This window comes from Triturus cristatus, chromosome 1_2 (assembly GCF_964204655.1).
Source record: "Triturus cristatus chromosome 1_2, aTriCri1.1, whole genome shotgun sequence".
NCBI classification, from domain to species: Eukaryota; Metazoa; Chordata; class Amphibia; order Caudata; family Salamandridae; genus Triturus; species Triturus cristatus.
The window spans coordinates 917,328,784-917,347,317 of NC_140580.1; the positions used below are offsets into that span (position 1 = coordinate 917,328,784).

General features: G+C 47.8%; 1 long non-coding RNA gene across 1 annotated transcript in view; it reads left to right on the forward strand.

Annotated features, from left to right (window-relative positions):
- Positions 1–17,902, forward strand: part of LOC146868316 (uncharacterized) — a 61,308-nt gene extending 43,406 nt beyond the window's left edge. The window contains exon 3 of the long non-coding RNA XR_014966200.1: positions 17,633–17,902. This is a non-coding gene — a long non-coding RNA (uncharacterized LOC146868316). The remainder of the gene's footprint in view (positions 1–17,632) is intronic.
- The last annotated feature ends 632 nt before the right edge of the window (positions 17,903–18,534 follow it).

Sequence of the window (18,534 nt, forward strand, 5' to 3'; positions counted from 1 at the left end):
AGAGAGGGGGCAGCTGAAGAACAGTTTATTCCAGACTGGCCATGAGACCATTCTGTTGAATTCTAAGAGCCATCCCTGTGATCATTCACTAGCAATAACTCCCCTTCAAAATACTGAATTGATCTTTAGCTAGTGGGAGGTCACCTACATGTTGGTTAGAAGACTTCAAGAGTGTAGAATCCATTGAAATCCCAGTGGAATTCACAAGGTACTGTGTTGCAGAATATGGCCTTGGTGAACATTGCTGGATTCTATTAAACAACAAGAGAGAGAGGGTTTTGTTACAAGGAGCACTCTTGGTCCCCCTAAAAAGTAGTCAAAACAACAGAAGAGTGTGCCTCCTTAGGAGAAGTGCGAGCATAAAGAGTCAGATTTGACTCTTTAGAAAGCCCTCACTCACCAACCTAGTTGGTGACCTACTTCATCATCGGGCCCCACCAGGAAGGTCGAATACCTCCCCGGTGTGCTTCAACGCCAGAATTACTGCGAAGCTGGTTGAAATTGTATGTTTTACAAGTGCAAGTGAATGTGAAGTGAGTTAAAAAGTGTCTGGGTTGTGCCCAAAAGTAATTTTATTCGTCAGCCAACCTGGCACGGTTAAAAGTAAAATGAGCGGTATATATGCGGGATAGATGTCTCAGCTATGTCTCACTGTGAGTGGTCAACATGTTTCTGCCTGAATGTTGTGACTAGCTAGGCATTCTTCAGGAACAGTGTGTGGACCCTGGCGGTGTGAGCGCGCTAAGGCTCACCCTAACCAGGAGGTCATGTATGTGAAAAAAACAGGAAAAAATGGTTAAAACCTGTTGTTCCTGCGGGTACCTGATCCTTGTAGGGACCCAGCAGTTATCTGAAAGGAAGAACAGACACACAAAGAAATACACAAATAAAAACGATCAATAATCATGTAGTCACAGGGCGTATGTTGTTCTAAAATTGCTCATGCACTCATGCTCTTCTCAACGTGCACTGCAACTGTATCTCACGGGGCTATGGTGGGATATGGTGAGATATGATTGTGCACATAGTTTTCACATTAAGGTTAGTGGTAGTGGTAGGTTCCACTCTTAATGTGATGGTACCGAATTTGTATAGCGCTATTTCACCTGCTCGCCTACTCGGGCGTTAAGTGGTATGGGTGCGTCAGTGTCACAAACGCTAACGTGTCTTTCATGGGCTCGCCTGGTGCAGTGTGGCGAGTGACTGAAAGCACGATGTAATTCCAGAACGGGTAAGAAGACTCTCTTACATGGGGAGTGTTCATTAATCACTCCATGGGTCTCGGAAGGGGGGGATGATGGCTAGTAGGCACACCCTGTAAAGAAAAGGGAGAGGAACGCGGGAAATCACATTAGTGGACCCGCTCTTGGACATCTGTATTGTCGCGTGGTTGCAGGATTCTACTCACGCCAGCAAAGCCAGGCACCCGCTCGGTACCTGTGCAATCCCTCTGAAACCAGACCCCATCGATAGGAAAGCCCGTGTCCCTGGGTTCTTTATAAGGGCTGTAAAAGCTAATCAGGGGCTCGTCGGAATCGTATTGGCATCCCGGAGGGGCGGGGGGCTGCGTCATAGAGCCTACGTCATTCCGTATGCGGCTAATCGTCAGCCAATCAGAGCAAGGGATTGGGATCATGTGGCACTAAGCGTCACGCGTCGCACTAGAACGCTGGCCTATATTGTCCCAATTGAGTTTTCTCAACAAAGTTTTATTAGCAAACGGATTGCATTTTCGAACATCATGCCTCATCCTTTAGCAATGCATCGTTGTGGGAGAATAGAGGGAGGGTAATATATTTCGTGAATGGAAAAGGGAACTCTCATAACAGGCGTGTGTTCTTGTATACATGGGTAAGCATATATTCTCTCGTCATTGCAATGTTAAAATTCTTAAGTCATATCGATATTTCAAAAGGTCAGAGCGCGCTGGCAGTGGTACTGCGTGGCAATGTTGCTCTGGCACACATGCTTGTCTAAAGTCGCCCTGCGGTTGTGTGTAACTATTTAGCGTGGGCTGGCCGCAGGTGTGTTAATTGGTAAAATTACCGAGGGCGAAGTTAGTCAACCTGGGAGTGCCCATGTAGGGGATCTCATGAGCCTGTTGGGAAAACATGTAGAGAGGGAGTAGACTCATACCTGGAGCATCTTTTGGTCATAGGTAGTCTGTCTGCGCACATGTGCTAAGATTATTTGTCAAGGGTCTATCTATGAGTCCGGGGTGGCTTGTCACTATCTTGTTAATACAGTGCCCCATGGGATGGTGTCGTTGAGCCCATTTTTGTCTGTGCCCAGACGGTAGAACCACCTCTGTTCCTTCCCAAACAGGGACTGCTGGATGGTTCTGCCTGAGTTCACCTGTTCAATGACAGTCCACTTCAAGTCATTCGTGGTGTGATTATGTTGTATGTAGTGTTCACGGAGTTTGGTCATGATCCTCCTACATCTGATGTTACTTCTGTGTTCGCACACGCTTTGCTTAGTTTTCCGTGTGGTCATCCCTACATAACGCAACCCACAAGGGCACGTGATCAGATATACCACGTTTGTGGAGTTACAGTTCTTGTGAGTGCGTTGTGACCATGTTTTGCCTGGTTCTAGATCAAGGGTCTTTGTGTGTGTGTAGTCAAATTGCAGATGCTACAGTTTGCACAAGGATAGTGGCCCAATACTCTAGGTAGGCCCCAGGCTGCAGTAACAGAGGGGGCATCCAAGGTTTCTTGAACTCTTGGTCGTGTGTGTACCGGAGAATCCCTTAGACTGCGGCCCTTTCTAAATGAAAAGAGGAAAAGAGGAAGATTGTCCTCTAAGAGTGCCTCCCTTGGTTGGTTACGTGTTCTCTTGTAGCTTTTGTTCAGGATTCTTTCAGGGTAACCTCGACTTTTCAGTCTGGAGGTAAGGTCAGCTGTCTGGTTACAGAAATCTGCCAATTTACTGCAATTCCTTCTAAGCCGTTGGTATTGCCCGTATGGTAGACTCTCCCGGAGGGGCCTGAGGTAGAAGCTGGAAAATTCCAGTAGATTATTCTTCGCAGACGGTTTATAATGCATCTTGGTAGTGAGTCCACCCTCAGATTTAGAGATGACCACGTCTAGGAAAACCACCTCCTGTTGGTTACAAGTGTGGGTAAATTTAAGGTTTTGGTCGAGGGTATTGCTCCAGAGAAGGAAGGTGGTTAAGACGTCTTCGTGTCCATTCCATATCAGAAGGACATCGTCAATGTACCTCTTCCAAAGTGCTATGGAAGAGGTACATGGGTTGTTGGCAGAAAGGATGAATCTGCGTTCGAAATCGTGGACATACAAGCCGGCCACACTAGGGGCAAACATGCTACCCATTGAAGTTCCAGTTGTTTGGAGGAATAGATTGCCTTTGTATTCAAAGTAATTCCGTTTGAGTGCCAGGGTGGAGCACCTCAAAATGAAATCCTTTGGAGTCTGGTATTCCCAAACAATCTCATCCGGTGCCTCACCCAGTACCCTGATGGTGTCGTCCTGGGGAATGCTGGTGTAACGACTCTCTATGTCAAGGGTCACCAGTAAGGTTGAGGTCTCATCGATGGTCACTTCTTGAAGAAGATGGAGCAGACTCTTGGTGTCTTTTAGGTATGCAGATGTCTGTTGTATGAGCGGTTTTAAAAAGAAGTCACAAACGTGACAATGGCTCAAGAATGGAGCTGATCCCTGAAACGATCGGGCGTCCTGGTGGCGGTATCCTGTTCTTATGCGTGTTACGCAGCGTATAAAAGTAAGGTATGACGCCACCTCCTTCCGTCAGGAAGGCTGCCTCATTTTTAGTGCTATGTCCATTCTCTTCTGCTTCTCTGACCATGGTCTTAATTTCTGTCTTGAGTTCTTGCGAGGAGTCCCTGGTGAGGGGGGGGTGTAATTCTTCCTATCGTCAAGCAGACGTTGGCATTCCAGTTCATTATCCTTGGTATTCTGGATTACCACCCCTCCCCCCTTGCCAGCTGGTTTGATGGTGATTGCAGTGTTGGATTGTAATCCCTGGAGTGCTAGAAATTCATTTTGGCTTAGATTCTTGAATGTGCTACCCTCTTCAAATGTTTCAATTTCGTGGAAAACCACCTGTTCAAACGCTGTGATTTCGGCGGGGACCCCATAAGGGGGAGGGGTAAAAGATGATTTCAACCTAAGCTCTGTGGTGACAGGACTCTCGTGTGTTTCATTGGCTTCTCTACCCTCAATGTAGGCCTTCAATTTGAGCTTTCTAAAAAATTCTGCTAGCTCACAATGCAGTTTTAATTTGTCTAGAAGTGCCGAGGGGACAAAGCCTAGGCCCTTTTCTAGGACCTGTGTCTCTACAGGAGACAGGGTTACATCGGAGAGGTTGGTTATTAAACTCTCCTGGCGCTCGTTCCCGCCTGTTGGTCCTGAGATTTGCTGCGTGTGTGGTTGCCCACTGGGTCCTCTTGTTCCCACCACACTTGGTTCGGCCCATTGCTGGATTCTGCCAAGACAGTATAATTGTTCACTTGGGCTACTATCCTGCTTGTGTCATGCAGAACGCAAGCTTAGTGAAAGAATAGTTGAGCTGTTGGAATTTTCATATTCATTTCTACCAGGGTGGGTCACTGACATTGTCGACTGGATTATGTGGCTCTAAGATCTGGTGCATCTAAATGCCAAAGTGAGTCAGATTCTGACCAGATATGACTACAGCTCAGCTGAAAGACAGCCCTGTCAAAGGGAACTACAAATGGAAGGTCAATTGTTTCATTTTCTAGCATAAAATAGAAAATATTATTCAAAGAGGAGTATTACAAGAGTTTTTTTTATCATCCTGAAAAGAATAATAAGTAAGTGCCAGTCTCCCACCCAGTAGGCTTACAGGATGTCCTAGAAATATGCCCTATAGTGCATGATGTGCATTCAGATACAAGTTAACTGATTTATCACAGAGTGTGTCTGCTTAACAAGAATTCATATCATGTAAAAAGTCACACTGTTATTGAAAATGTACCTTGAACCAAAAAATGAAAGTATTGTATTCACAAAGCTAACCTATGCTCTTAAATATTGACTAAACCAACACCAAACCTCTATTATGCATGCTACAGAGTTCATCGGTTTTATGGTAGCAACATGGTTGGTCTACACCGAAGTGTGGATGTTGTTTGATTGAACCCCAGTACCTTGTTGTGGATCATTTTCCAGTTATTGCTGGCGACCTTTAATGCATTTCATTAAATGTAGAGGGAGTGCCTTTTATTGTCCATCTTTGTTAACGTTAAAGCACAGAACACAATAAAACGTCGGAGCCCAGAGACCGATTGAGTAAGGTTTTCAACAAAAGGAAAAATTCCAGAAGTTTCTTCAACGTAATGGTGAAATAAATGAAACTATCTTAAGTATGGTGATTCTACAGGTGAAAGCCACCAAGTTGGCGAATAGAAATATGTTGTAGTTATTATGTCCTTGTAAAGGTACTTGATTGAGTCCAGAAAAAATAAGAAATGTCCCAGCTTGTTGAATAATTGTAGGAGGTTCCTCTGATGACAATGGTCAAAAGACAAAATATGCTTATATTACCGAACTGGACTGATAGAGCTAAAACATATGAGGTGTGCATTGAACCATTGAAGACCATATTTCCCAAATGGGTAAATGCTTTTACGTCGCAATATCAAAGTCAGAAGTATTAAGCTGTACAGTATCGACAACCACAATCTGGACTTCCAAAATATTGTTAAGGTAAGCATATATTGAGAAGAACTGGTTCACTGTTCCTAACTCTACAGCTATTAACGTTGTCAATAGGTTGGTAGTCGACACTGTGAAGTAGATCTGCGTGCAGGTTAGTATTAAAACTTTAATATTGTGCTGGGACACTCTTCTAAATAGCGACAAAAGAAACCTTTTTCAAAGTAGAAAACCATGTTCTGCATGAAGGTATTTCCTTTTCAGTTCAGACTCACTTGACTTGGAGCACATTGAAAGCCCCATAATTCTATACAACAAGGTATCTTTAATCTAAATACACTTGTATACACCAGAATTCAATGTGTTGATAAGATCAGTAGACTGGCATGCCAGGATATGGAAGTAAGAGGGCGTTACTAGACCCCAGAAGACAACAATACAGTCTGGGAAACAAATCTGAAGGTGCACTTCTAGTAGTAGAGACTCCGGTAACCAGGATGACTTGGAGTATTAGAAGTTACAGCAGGCTTTCCAGAAAAACGGCAAGCAAAGCTAGGTATCTGTGAAAGGTAAGGTTACATTGAGCTACCCAAAAAAGGTGAAGGAAGTACAAAAAACTGCTGTTGTCAGCCACATTTTAATTGTCTAACTGGTGCTTAAATCGTACTAGCTCTTCTTGACCCGGAAGTATCTGGAAACCTCTAGCTTCTTTCAGAATGTTCAGGCTTTTACATTATGTACTTGCTCTTTCCAACTAGTTCAGCAAATGATCTGTGTTACCACATGACTCTACACTCCTTCGTCTCCTTTGCCACCAATAGGCCATCTGCTACAGGCTGCAAGGCCAGTCCATAGCAAGCCTGTATCGTGGAGTCTGAGAAACTGTGGTAACATACTTCATTAGTGTTCCATAGTAAAATGTGAAGGGATTCCATGGTTTGTTCGCTGTACACAAATGCTATAGTTTGGAACTCACTATTACTGTTTGTGTGCGGAGCAAGACCTCTGGCCCCTGGTCGGAGTTGCTGCTCTCCCCCCTGCAGCTCCACCGTTGTGTGACTGCCCTTTATCGCCGCATGAGCCCTCCTTTGCCTTCTCCTGTCCGTTTGTTTAACCCGTTTTCCTGCACTCGGTAGTTCTGTTTTGCCTTCTTCCTCTGTTTTGCCATTTTGCCTCTTTGCCTTGCCTCTTTCTCTGTTTTTGACTTTTGCCTTATTTCCTTGCCTCTTTCTCTGTTTTTGCCTTTGTTTTTGCCTCTTTCTTCTTGCCTACCCCCCCAGCACATCGCTCTCGCCTACCGCCTCCCAGCTGATCGTCCTCCCCTTGACCCCTACTTAATGCCAGCCTCTGCGCAGCAGGAAGAGTAGGTTGAACATGCAAGCAAAGTCGGGTTCCCCCAAAGCAGCTCATGCCATGGTGACAGGATCTTGTTTGGATGAAAATCCACTGCTGTGTTTTTATTTGGCAAACTTTTTTTTTTTTTTGATAAACAAATTTATTGTGTTTTGCAGCATAAAGGACAATATCAAGAAAGATATACAACAGTGCATTGAACATGGCATCAGTACCTGCAATCAGGAAGGTATCGACAAACGAATGTAAACACCCCCCCTTCCTCCCCCAGCCCCCGTCCTCCCCCTCTGCGCCCCCACCCCTCAAAGCAGTCCCCCCAGCCATTTCCCCCATATTTTGCGGAATTTTTTGGGGCAGCCCCGGGCAGCGTACAACGACCGCTCTTGGGCCGCACACCAATCTACCCCTCTACTCCAGGTAGCCCTTCTGGGCGGGTCTGGCTGCGACCATGCGGCTGCTATGTCCCTCTTAGCCACCATTAGGGCAGTAGTGAGGCAGTACTTGTCGTTACGGGACCCATCCATCCCGTCCGTGATGCCCAGCAGGGCCATTCTAGGCTCATGGGGGACCTCCCATCCCAGAACCTCCGCCAGGTCGGCTTCAATCGCTGCCCAGTATTCTGCCAGGCGGGGACAAGACCACACCATATGGAAAAAATCCGCCGGAGCCATCCCACAGCGGGCACAGGAGGCATCCACGCGGAGGCCCGCACGGTATAGGTGGTCCGGAGTCAGATAAGCGGTGTGGAGGTAGTAGAGCTGGATGAGCCGCAACCTAGCGGAGGTGGTAAGCGACCGAGGGGCCATAAGGGCGTCCCTCCAGTCCGCGTCATCTAGGGGTCCCACCCAGGCCTCCCATCGCTGTTTTAGTCCGCTCCAGTCTACCGGGGTATTGTTAATCAGGGATTTGTAAATGCGGGATATGCCCCCCTTCCCCAGACACCCTAACATCACCTGGGCTTCAGGCGGGCTATGGGAAGGCAATCTAGAGTCAAGAGGGACGTGGGTCCGGACCGCATGGCGCAATTGAAGGTAGCGATAAAATTGAGAAGGCTGCAGCGAGAAGCGGGCCTGAAGCTCCTGGAAGGAACACATGTGGCTCCCACGCCATATATCGCCCAGAGTGGAGATCCCGAGAAGATCCCACTGCCGAAAGCCCACCAGTCCCACCACCTCCCGCAACCATGTCCCGTGCCAAAGCGGTGTGAGTTGCGTGTTCGTCCCCGACCACCGGGTGTGCCTCAAAGCCGCGCGCCACGCGAGGAAAGGGGCCCGCACGACGCCGGGGAGCGACAGGGGAACCGCTGCTCCATAGAGCATGTTTTGGATAGAGGAGAACCCGAGGCAATGCACCTCGAGTCGATAAGCCGGATCGCCCCATCCACCCGAGAACCAGTCGTGGATCACCAGTAGCTGGGTGGCCAGATAGTAGAGATATAGGTTTGTCATGCTCAGGCCGCCGTCGTAGGAGGGGACTCTGCAGCGATCTAAGGCCAGCCGGGGCCTGCCGCCGCCCCAGAGAAATTTAGTCACCATCTTATCCAGTTCCCGGAACCACGGGCGCGGAAAGGGGCACGGAGTGTTTTGTAGCATGTATAGAAACTTGGGGAGGACCATCATTTTATAGAGGGCAACTCTCCCCAGCGGATTCAACGGGAGCGATTGCCACCGGAGCATATCTGATCTGCTCTTGTTGACTACAGGAGCCACATTGAGGGCCCAACAGAGTTCCGGAAGGAGGGTGACCCAGATCCCCAAGTATTTAAAGGAGAGTCTCCGGAGGGGAATATCCGATTGCCAGTCGAAGCAGTCCCGGGACGGGTGCAGCGGGACGAGAACGGACTTTTTAGGGTTCAGATGGAGACCCGATGCTTGGCCAAACCGGCGGAGAATCCGGCGGACCTGGGGTCCCGAGGTCGCTGGATCAGAGAGATAGAGGAAGACGTCGTCCGCGTAGAGGGCGATCTTATCAGGGGCCAGGCCTGGCCAATCCCATCCGCGAAGAGCGGGATCCGAGCGAATCAGTACCGCCAGGGGTTCCATGGCCAGAGCGAACAGGAGGGGCGAGAGCGGACATCCCTGACGCGTACCTCGACCGATGGGAAACGGGCGAGACAGAGCTCCATTGACCAAAACACGGGCCCGCGGGCTCGCGTACAGGACCGCAACCATGGCACGGAACCGGGGACCGAAACCCATGTGCTCAAGGACCTTACCCAAGTATGCCAACCCCACTGAGTCGAAGGCCTTTTCAAAGTCGACTAGCAGGAGGGCCAGATAGGGGGAAAGGCGGCCGCGGTGCGCCATCGCGAGGTGCAGGCGCCGCAGGCAGTGCCTGGTCCCCCGGTCCGGCATAAATCCGCATTGATCCGGGTGGACCAGAGAAGCAAGAGATGGGCGCAACCGCTGTGCGAGGACCGTGGCATAGATTTTGATTTCGGTGTTGATGAGGGATATTGGCCGGTAGTCCGAGCAGGACCGCGAGGGGGGCTGCGTCTTGGGGAGGACAACTATGGTCGCTGTGTCCGTTTCAGGCCGGAACGAGCCCGTCTCCACCACGTCCGCGAACAGGTCCCGAAGCCTCGGGGCCAGAGTCTCACGATAGTGAGAGTAGTACTCCTGAGGGAACCCGTCGGGTCCCGGGGTCTTCCCGGGCGCCAGGCAGCCGATCGCCTCCTCAATCTCCTGCAGCTCTATAGGTGAGTCGAGGCTCTCAGAGACCTCAGGCTGCAGCCGCTCAAGCATCGCCCCATTCGTCCCCAGCAACTCCTCTAGGGAGAGCGTGGACTTCCGGAGTCGGTACAGCCGGGAATAGTAGTCGGCGAACGCCTGGGCCATCGCCACCGAGGCTGTGTGGAGGCCCCCCGTCGAGTCCGCGATGGCCGGAATGATCCTACCTGCCCGGGGGTAAGTAGCCAGCCGGTGGAGAAGCGTGCCATTTTTGTCTCCCCAGCCGTATACCCGGGCCACCGAGGAGCGCCACAGAGTCTTTGCTGCCTCCAAGGAGTGTAAGCGAATCTCTTCACGCAGGAAAGCCAGGCGACGAGACCGTGTGTTGTCGTCCAACCCCCCCAGGTTGCGCTCCAGGTCCAAGGCCTGAGCCTCGCAGTCCGTCCGCGAGCTTCTGAGATTGGGCCCGCCGTTGCCGTTGCAGATGCCCCTTAGCGGCGCCCCGAATAGTCGCCTTGCCAGCCTCCCACAGGACGGCAGGGGAGGGGACAGAGCCCTCGTTGTGAGAGTAGTAATCGGCTATCTCGCCCCCGACCACCTTCCGGAAAGCCTTGTCGTGGAGGAACCAGGCGTTCAAACGCCACATCGGACGGGCGGAGAAGGGGGGGGGGGCCAAGAGCAAGGAGTACTGGTGAGTGGTCCTATTTGGCAAACTTTTAATGGAGTGGACTTTATGCTTCCCACGTGACAAAGGGGTTCCTCCCACTCCCCTTTCGCATGGGCAAAGTGGCCATCCCTCACGATCTAAATAGGGCAGAGGTGATTGGACAGAACTTTTGTCCAAAGGCCTTTAGAGTTTGGTAGGTAGGATATTCCGTCCAAAATCAACAGATGTCCTGTCCGCCCACAGGAGAGTAGCAAGGATGCCATGGGCCCTGGTGAGAGCAAAGGAAATGGCCCCTTTCACTGCACCTGCTGACCCTAATGGTACTACGCCCCTATGTACACTTTATTACAAGTGGTATAGGCTAGAATACACTTGTAATATGGTGGAAGGGACATCCGCCACGTTTGTTATGAAGTATCAAAACCTACAAACTCTAATAAAAAAAAAAAGGCTATGTCTCTTTTTTGGAATGAACCTGAATCGTTGAAGATAGTTTAAAGATGTAGATTTATTAGGCAGAGTCACTCTGTCACAGTCCAGATGGATACCCATCCTCGAGCAACTACTGGAACAACCAGCCATCTCCCATGAACAATCCAAGTGATGTAGATATGCTCTCACTAATTCAGCACTGCACTTGGTGCAACCTCCATGGTCTCATTCGGGCTTACAAAGGTGCGCCCTGCGCTTACTACGAGAGTGTGCTGTATTACATTGAATGCGTTGCACCAGAGCAGCAGTGAAGTCATGCTGCCCAGGGTGACGCGCATTCAAGTGAAATACGAAGAAGCTTTGAAGCAGCCGCTCCATGTTTCACTGTGCAGGCGGCAACCTGTCTGCACTTTTAAGGGGGATTAGAGATCCACGTGCAGTGAGTGACTGCAGCTGCCTGCTAAGGGGGTGTCTGGGGGGGATCCATAGGACCCCCTTTCCACCTTCAAGAGTGCTGCCGTCAGGGGGCTCAATGACAGTGCACCATCTTTTAGGTGGTGCACTGTCAGTGGGCCTCCTGACAGCTTCTTTGCCTCTGTCTCTAATACGGCACGGACGCAGAGGCAAAGGGCAAAGGGATTCCCTCATTTGCACGGGGCCACGCCCCCATGCAATCGAAGGAACATCCTCTGATGATAGAATTATGTTGGCTTGATTTGGGATTGTTAGTTCTGGAATTGTATGGCTAGGAATCATGTAGTGGAATTATGTGGATAGTAATTATGTAGTATTGAGTGTACTGGAATTATGTGGAGTGGGGTTGTGTGTTAAGGAGTGTAATTATGTGGAATGGTATTTTGTGTTGTGGAGTGGTATGTAGTGGGGTTTAATTCTATGTTGTGCTATCGAATTTTGTGGCATGATATGGAATTCTGTGGTGGGGATTGGATGTATGTGGTGTGTTGTCTAAATGTGTTGTTGAGTTGAATTATGTGGTTTGATGTAGAATGACATGGTGTGGATTGGAAATGTGTGGAGTTGAATTGTGTGGCATGGAACTGTGTGGATAATTAGCACTAACTTATCAACTTATCAAAAGCAGCACACCACAGAAGCAACCACATACAGAAGTCATGCAAGATGATCAACGCCAAACAGCGAGTATTGAAGAACACACACACACAAAAGCACACATACAACGATACAACTCCACTACCATAACCCTAGCACATTGATCCTCACTTTATTAGCGTGTGCATACCAGAACCATGCAGCAACCCTCAGTCCAGGCAGCACAGAGTAGTTCTACAAAACACATTGCAGACAGTTCAGAGCCAGTGCAGCAATGCAACACAGACCATTTAATTTGAAGCAAAGTGTGACCTGTAGGAGCGTTATTGTCCACTGTTAACCTATGCATGCCACTGGTGCACAGTATACACCCCTGGCCCGCGGTGTATACCTCCACCAGGTACACTAGGAGGGGATACCAGGTCAGCACACACTCCTGCCACTTACATCGCATAGGCACCGCTGCCATCACACACAGTTCCAGCCTTACCCACAAAGAAAGCAGTCTGGCACGGTACGGATCCATCAGGGGGACTCTCCTCTGGCTTCTTTCCTTAGAGCTGCACCGAGCCGCAGAGAACTGACCACATGCAGCCATCCGGCCTGTTCCCAAGGGTGGAGAGAGATGCGGCGCTCAGTGCTCACCTACCCATTCAGTCAAAAGCATGGGGAGTCCTATCAGGGATCCCTCCCGCTCGGATACACTACAGCGCTATGCTGTCTTGTCTGTAGCAACAGAATACCTAGTCTTTGTAGTAGTCCACTAGTCCTCAGTGCCAGGCGCTGAGAACAACGGAAAATGGCAGCTGATGAAAGGCGGCTACTCTTTAAGCAAGCGTGGACGGTGGAGAGGATGTGGTGTGGGGCAGCAAAACAGTTAAAAAACAAAAAAATACTAATTTACCGCGCACGCAGAGGAGAGGTGATGGTGGGTAGCAACACAAAAAAGAAACACGGGCAACATTTGTTTTTAAAAAGTACCTCAAGCGCAGCGTGTGCAGTGGAGTGCCTAATTACGCAGATTCAATCAAAAGGAGGTGGAATTGGATGAAACTGGAAAGAACTGCATTTACGTTGTTGACTGGACTTTTTAATTAGGTGCTGTGATCCAGGCGCAGCGTTTTTTTTAACACAATTAGTCGCCGTGATATTTTTACATTTCAATTGCATTTATGCTTCTCCGACTGGTTGTGTTAAAAGAACGCTGCGTCCGGATCACTGCGACTGCTTGTGTTCGAAACAGATCTTAAAGTTGAATTGCAATAATGAAACGCAGCCAGATGAGAGCTCGGAAAATAACAAGCGAAAGGTCAGCCCAACATACCCATGGAGGAGCAAAGGAAACATTATGGAACCAGTGGCTGGTCGGAAAGCAACTAATAAAAAAAGTCCACTCAACAACAAACATATGTCCAATAGTAAAAGGATCCCTGTAGCAGGGGCAGTCTTCAGGCGGGAACAAAACTGTCAGAAGGTGGGACAAATGTAAACATTCACCAACAAAAGCAAAGGAATTTCGAGGAAAACAATGGGAAATGCTGGGCATGTTCAAGCCCATAGAGTGAATACCGCATGTCTCGAAGACAGTACATGCGTGCTGCTTAAGGTCGACCTAAAAAGGGCTACGTTTCAACTTCTTTGTCGTGCACACAGGGCTTTTCATAATTCAGGCCCTAGGATTCTTCGTGCTAAACTGGATTTTTATACTTCAGTAAATCTGAGATCCTCCACTTTACCCGTGGCTGAGACCACACGGATCAGAAAACCCAGAACTGGTGGCCGCTCTTTTACATATTTGGCAGGTGCTCACTGAAATATGCTACCCGTGGACCTTTGCAGTATAGATTATTATCTCAGCTTCAGAAAAAGGCTCAAAACTTGGCTTTCTCTCTGTTCTCTGCCCCGTAAGATATGTGAATGTGTGGAATTTGACAATGCCTGATATCCCTTTGGGGAGGACTGTTTGTGCTTTATAAATACTGCAAAATAAATACATTTTTACATATTTTAGGGCTACTGGTTTGCTACGGGAGGGAATTGAACAGTAAGATGCAATTCTGGCCCAGCAGCTATTGTGTAATGCCAGGGTGATTACAATGAGCACCACTTGTAACACACACATTTATAGATGTCCTTTGGGAAGTTAGTGGTTTCTCAATCAACAATTCTTGTGCTTTTAAAACCCTACTCATGTTGATGGGCTTCTGTTTCGAGACATGCACCATGAATTAAGACAGAAATGTTGCGACAAAGATGGTCCTAAGCAGCGTGGCTTTCATTTTCATTTAATTAATAATGTTTGAAAGGTTTTATTTAAATTTCACGGGAAGAGTGTTGCCACAATATTTGGAAGACAAGAAACCCAACAGAAATCTTTTACAATAAAGGACTCCACTGACTATGTCAAAATTACTTTATGGAGAGAGTCAACACAATTTCGGATCCAAATTGGACAATATATTAAAATCACATGTGACTGTCCATGAATTTAATGTTAAGAAACTTTTAAATACGACAAGATACAGCATACCTCAGGTAAGTTCAAAACCAATACAAAACATACAATGTTAAAGTCATCACCCCTACTCAAATGTAAAAAATCCTTCTTAGAAAAAAAAAGCAAAATTTACACTAAGTTTCTAAACATTATAAAAGCAATAGCAAATAGTTTAGGCAAGATTACAGTTAGTGACCTTCTAGCCTTTTAAATAGCTTAAACTAAAACATGTAACTCATCTCAACCTCCAGTAGACTATAACCGTCTATTGTGCCTAGTTTCTTACACCATTTACTGACATGTTTTTACAAATCATCCCGCATTAAGAAGCTCAAGTCTTCATAGATTTGGCAAATTGTACACCTAGAGTCATTACCCACAATCTCAATCAAAGTTAGCTTGACAAATCCACTGCGTCCCCCTCCTTTTTAGGTCTCGGCTGGCTATCGCGTAAGCGATCGCTCAGCGAGACTTATGTAGGGGCTTCAGAAAATGCTCCCAAAGGCTTGCCAGGCAGATCGGGTGGCGGTTACGCGCACAACCACGCGCATTCCATTTGCCACCAGCTACTTCCTGTGCGTGCACCGCCTCACGCATTCAGAGAGATTTAGTAAGGGGCACAAGACCTTAGGAATGCGGTTTATGGCCAGTGCATGTGAGGCATTCAAGCGAGAAGCTGGCATCTGGCATCGGACTTGAAAGCAGCAGACTGCTTTCGCCAGCGCGCGCTCGGCCTTACTTCCTGCATCCCCTCTTACAACAATTAACTTTCGTTATAACTCACACCCCATATGCTCGTTCCCTCCCATCCTTCCTTTGATGTCCGCTTTTCTTGTTGTTTACAAACCATGCCACACACTGCTGCACGCCACACACTGCTGCACGCCACACACTGCTGCACGCCGCACACTGCTGCACGCTGCACACTACCGCACGCCACACACTGCTACACGAAACACTGCTGCACGCCTCACACTGCTGCACGCCTCACACTGCTGCACGCCACACACTGCTGCACACCGCACACTGCTACACGCCACACACTGCTACACGAAACACTGCTGCACGCCTCAAACTGCTACACGAAACACTGCTGCACGCCTCACACTGCTGCACGCCTCACACTGCTACACGAAACACTGCTGCACGCCTCACACTGCTGCACGCCTCACACTGCTGCACGCCACACACTGCTGCACGCCACACACTGCTACACGAAACACTGCTGCACGCCTCACACTGCTACACGAAACACTGCTGCACGCCTCACACTGCTGCACGCCTCACACTGCTGCACGCCACACACTGCTGCACGCCACACACTGCTGCATGCCTCACACTGCTGCACGCCTCACACTGCTGCACTCCTCAAACTGCTGCACTCCACACACTGCTGCATGCCTCACACTGCTGCACGCCGCACACTGCTGCACGCCTCACACTGCTACACGAAACACTGCTGCACGCCTCACACTGCTGCACGCCTCACACTGCTGCACGCCGCACACTGCTGCACGCCTCACACTGCTACACGAAACACTGCTGCACGCCTCACACTGCTGCACGCCTCACACTGCTGCATGCCTCACACTGCTGCACGCCACACACTGCTGCACGCCACACACTGCTGCATGCCTCACACTGCTGCACGCCTCACACTGCTGCACTCCACACACTGCTGCATGCCTCACACTGCTGCACGCCGCACACTGCTGCACACCGCACACTGCTACACGCCACACACTGCTGCACGCCACACACTGCTGCACGCCACACTGCTGCATGCCTCTGCACGCCACACACTGCTGCACGCCACACACTGCTGCACGCCGCACACTGCTGCACGCCGCACACTGCTACACGAAACACTGCTGCATGCCACACACTGCTGCTCGCCCCACACTGCTGCATGCCACACACTGCTGCACGCCGCACAATGCTACACGAAACACTGCTGCACGGCACACACTGCTGCACGGCACACACTGCTGCACGCCGCACACTGCTGCACGCCACACACTGCTGCACACTGCTGCACACTGCTGCATTACTCACTGCTGCTTGCTGCACGACACTGCTGCATGCAGCACACTGCTGCACGCCGCACACTGCTGCACGCCGCACACTGCTGCATGCCGCACACTGCTGCACGCCGCTGCACGCCACACAGTGCTGCATGCCTCACACTGCTACACGAAACACTGCTGCACGCCACACACTGCTGCACACTGCTGCACGCCACACACTGCTGCAAGCCTCACACTGCTGCACGCCTCACACTGCTGCACGCTACACACTGCTGCACACCGCACACTGCTGCACGCCGCACACTGCTGCACTCCACACACTGCTTTTATGTGAGTTTATGCTACTGACATTGTAAATGACAATGCCTTTTATTTGTTTTAAAACTAAAACATAAATAAAAGGCATTGTAATTTTACAATGCCAATAGCTCAAACTCTTATAAATGCGAGACCTATTCCATTGCAAATGCTTGTTTTAAGAGCAAATTGCGAATCTGAAGGTATTTAAAAAAAAAAAATTATCCAGCCCTTAATCCTGTTGTAATTCTTCAAATAAAGCCACTGTGTCTCCCAGGTAAGCCCCCTGGCCTACCAACTACGACAACAAGCATCCCGGAAGAGCGAAGGAAGACCTTGAGCTCCCCATATTGGGTATTAGTAGCTAAATCTCCCCATTCCAATTCTATTCCTCATAATTGCTCAGATTTTAAAAGAGAATCTTGAACTTCACTTTCATAAAATAACTTTATTTTCCCATTTTCCCTGATTAGTAATTCGTATATAGGAGGAATGCTCTCTTCAGCACACCAATTTTCCTCATTCCCACCAATGATAGATTGCATGTATAATAAAGCAGCAGCCCACTCATAATATTTCAAATTAACTTTAAACGTTTAGCGAAAATATAGTAAAATTACTAACAAATGCAGAACGCTCAACCAGCAAGCTACCAACATTAGGACTAGAATACACACACTCTAAACAATAACAAACTATAATCACCCTGATAACAGAGTATTAAAATACCATTGGTTTACCATATATAGTGCAGGTCTTGAAAGTAAATTATACACTACTACCAAAGTCCAATTTCTACATACAACTAAGTTATAAACTTACTAAAAAGAGTAAACATAGTTCCAAAATAAAGGCAGCCTAGTATATACAATTATATCACTACCTCAGCAATTTCTTTTAACATGTAATTTATTTATATATAAATATAACACTAATCATTTTCTCACTTTTATTCACAGCCTACAGAAGCACCACCGGAAACATTAACCATTCCCATGTGTGGGGTAGAAAAAAACACACAAGAAACAATCACACTAACGACACAAGTTAAGAAAAATGAAAAGTTACAATCTATGGACATTAATAATGAAAAATTAATGGATTGATTCATTATCAGTCCACAAGTGGAAGACTTGGCTGATTAATTAATGGTACATTTACCATTAACATTCAAAATCATTTACTGCAATGGATGCATCAAATAGCTTCTAAAAGAAATTACCACTGTGTATAAGAATACAAAAAAGGAAATATTTTTTCTTTGTAAAATGTTTTGTCACTGCTAATTACATTTTTTGAACGTTAATTGTGATATTCTATATGTATTAAAAAAACAAGGCGCAATAAAAATCTACATCAAATATAAAAATAGTCTATTTTATTTGCGTACAATTACTAACACCGAATGCAATCAACACCGCTGCAATAAATGCCAAGCTACTCCTCTGCACTACTATGCTTTACACAACTTCACCCCAAACCACTCTACAACACTCCACTCTACAACACTACACCTCAGTCAACAAAACACAAATCTTCAGTATTCCTGTTTAGAAACCAAAAAGTCCATTATTCTATACTCCAACATAACACTCTACCGCAATCTATATCAATTCACTAAATAAACTCAAAAGCGTTCTATACAAATATACACCAATGAAATTCACACTATAACATACTACTACACTCAACAGCATTCTACGCAACTCCCTCTATACTACTCTAGTCCACTCCACAACAAACCCCCCTACACCTCCCCTCAACGCCACTCCGCTATAATCAAAGCCGCTAACTTCACAACACTCTACTCCACTTAATAACATTACACTCTCCTACAATACTCCACTGTATACAATCTACT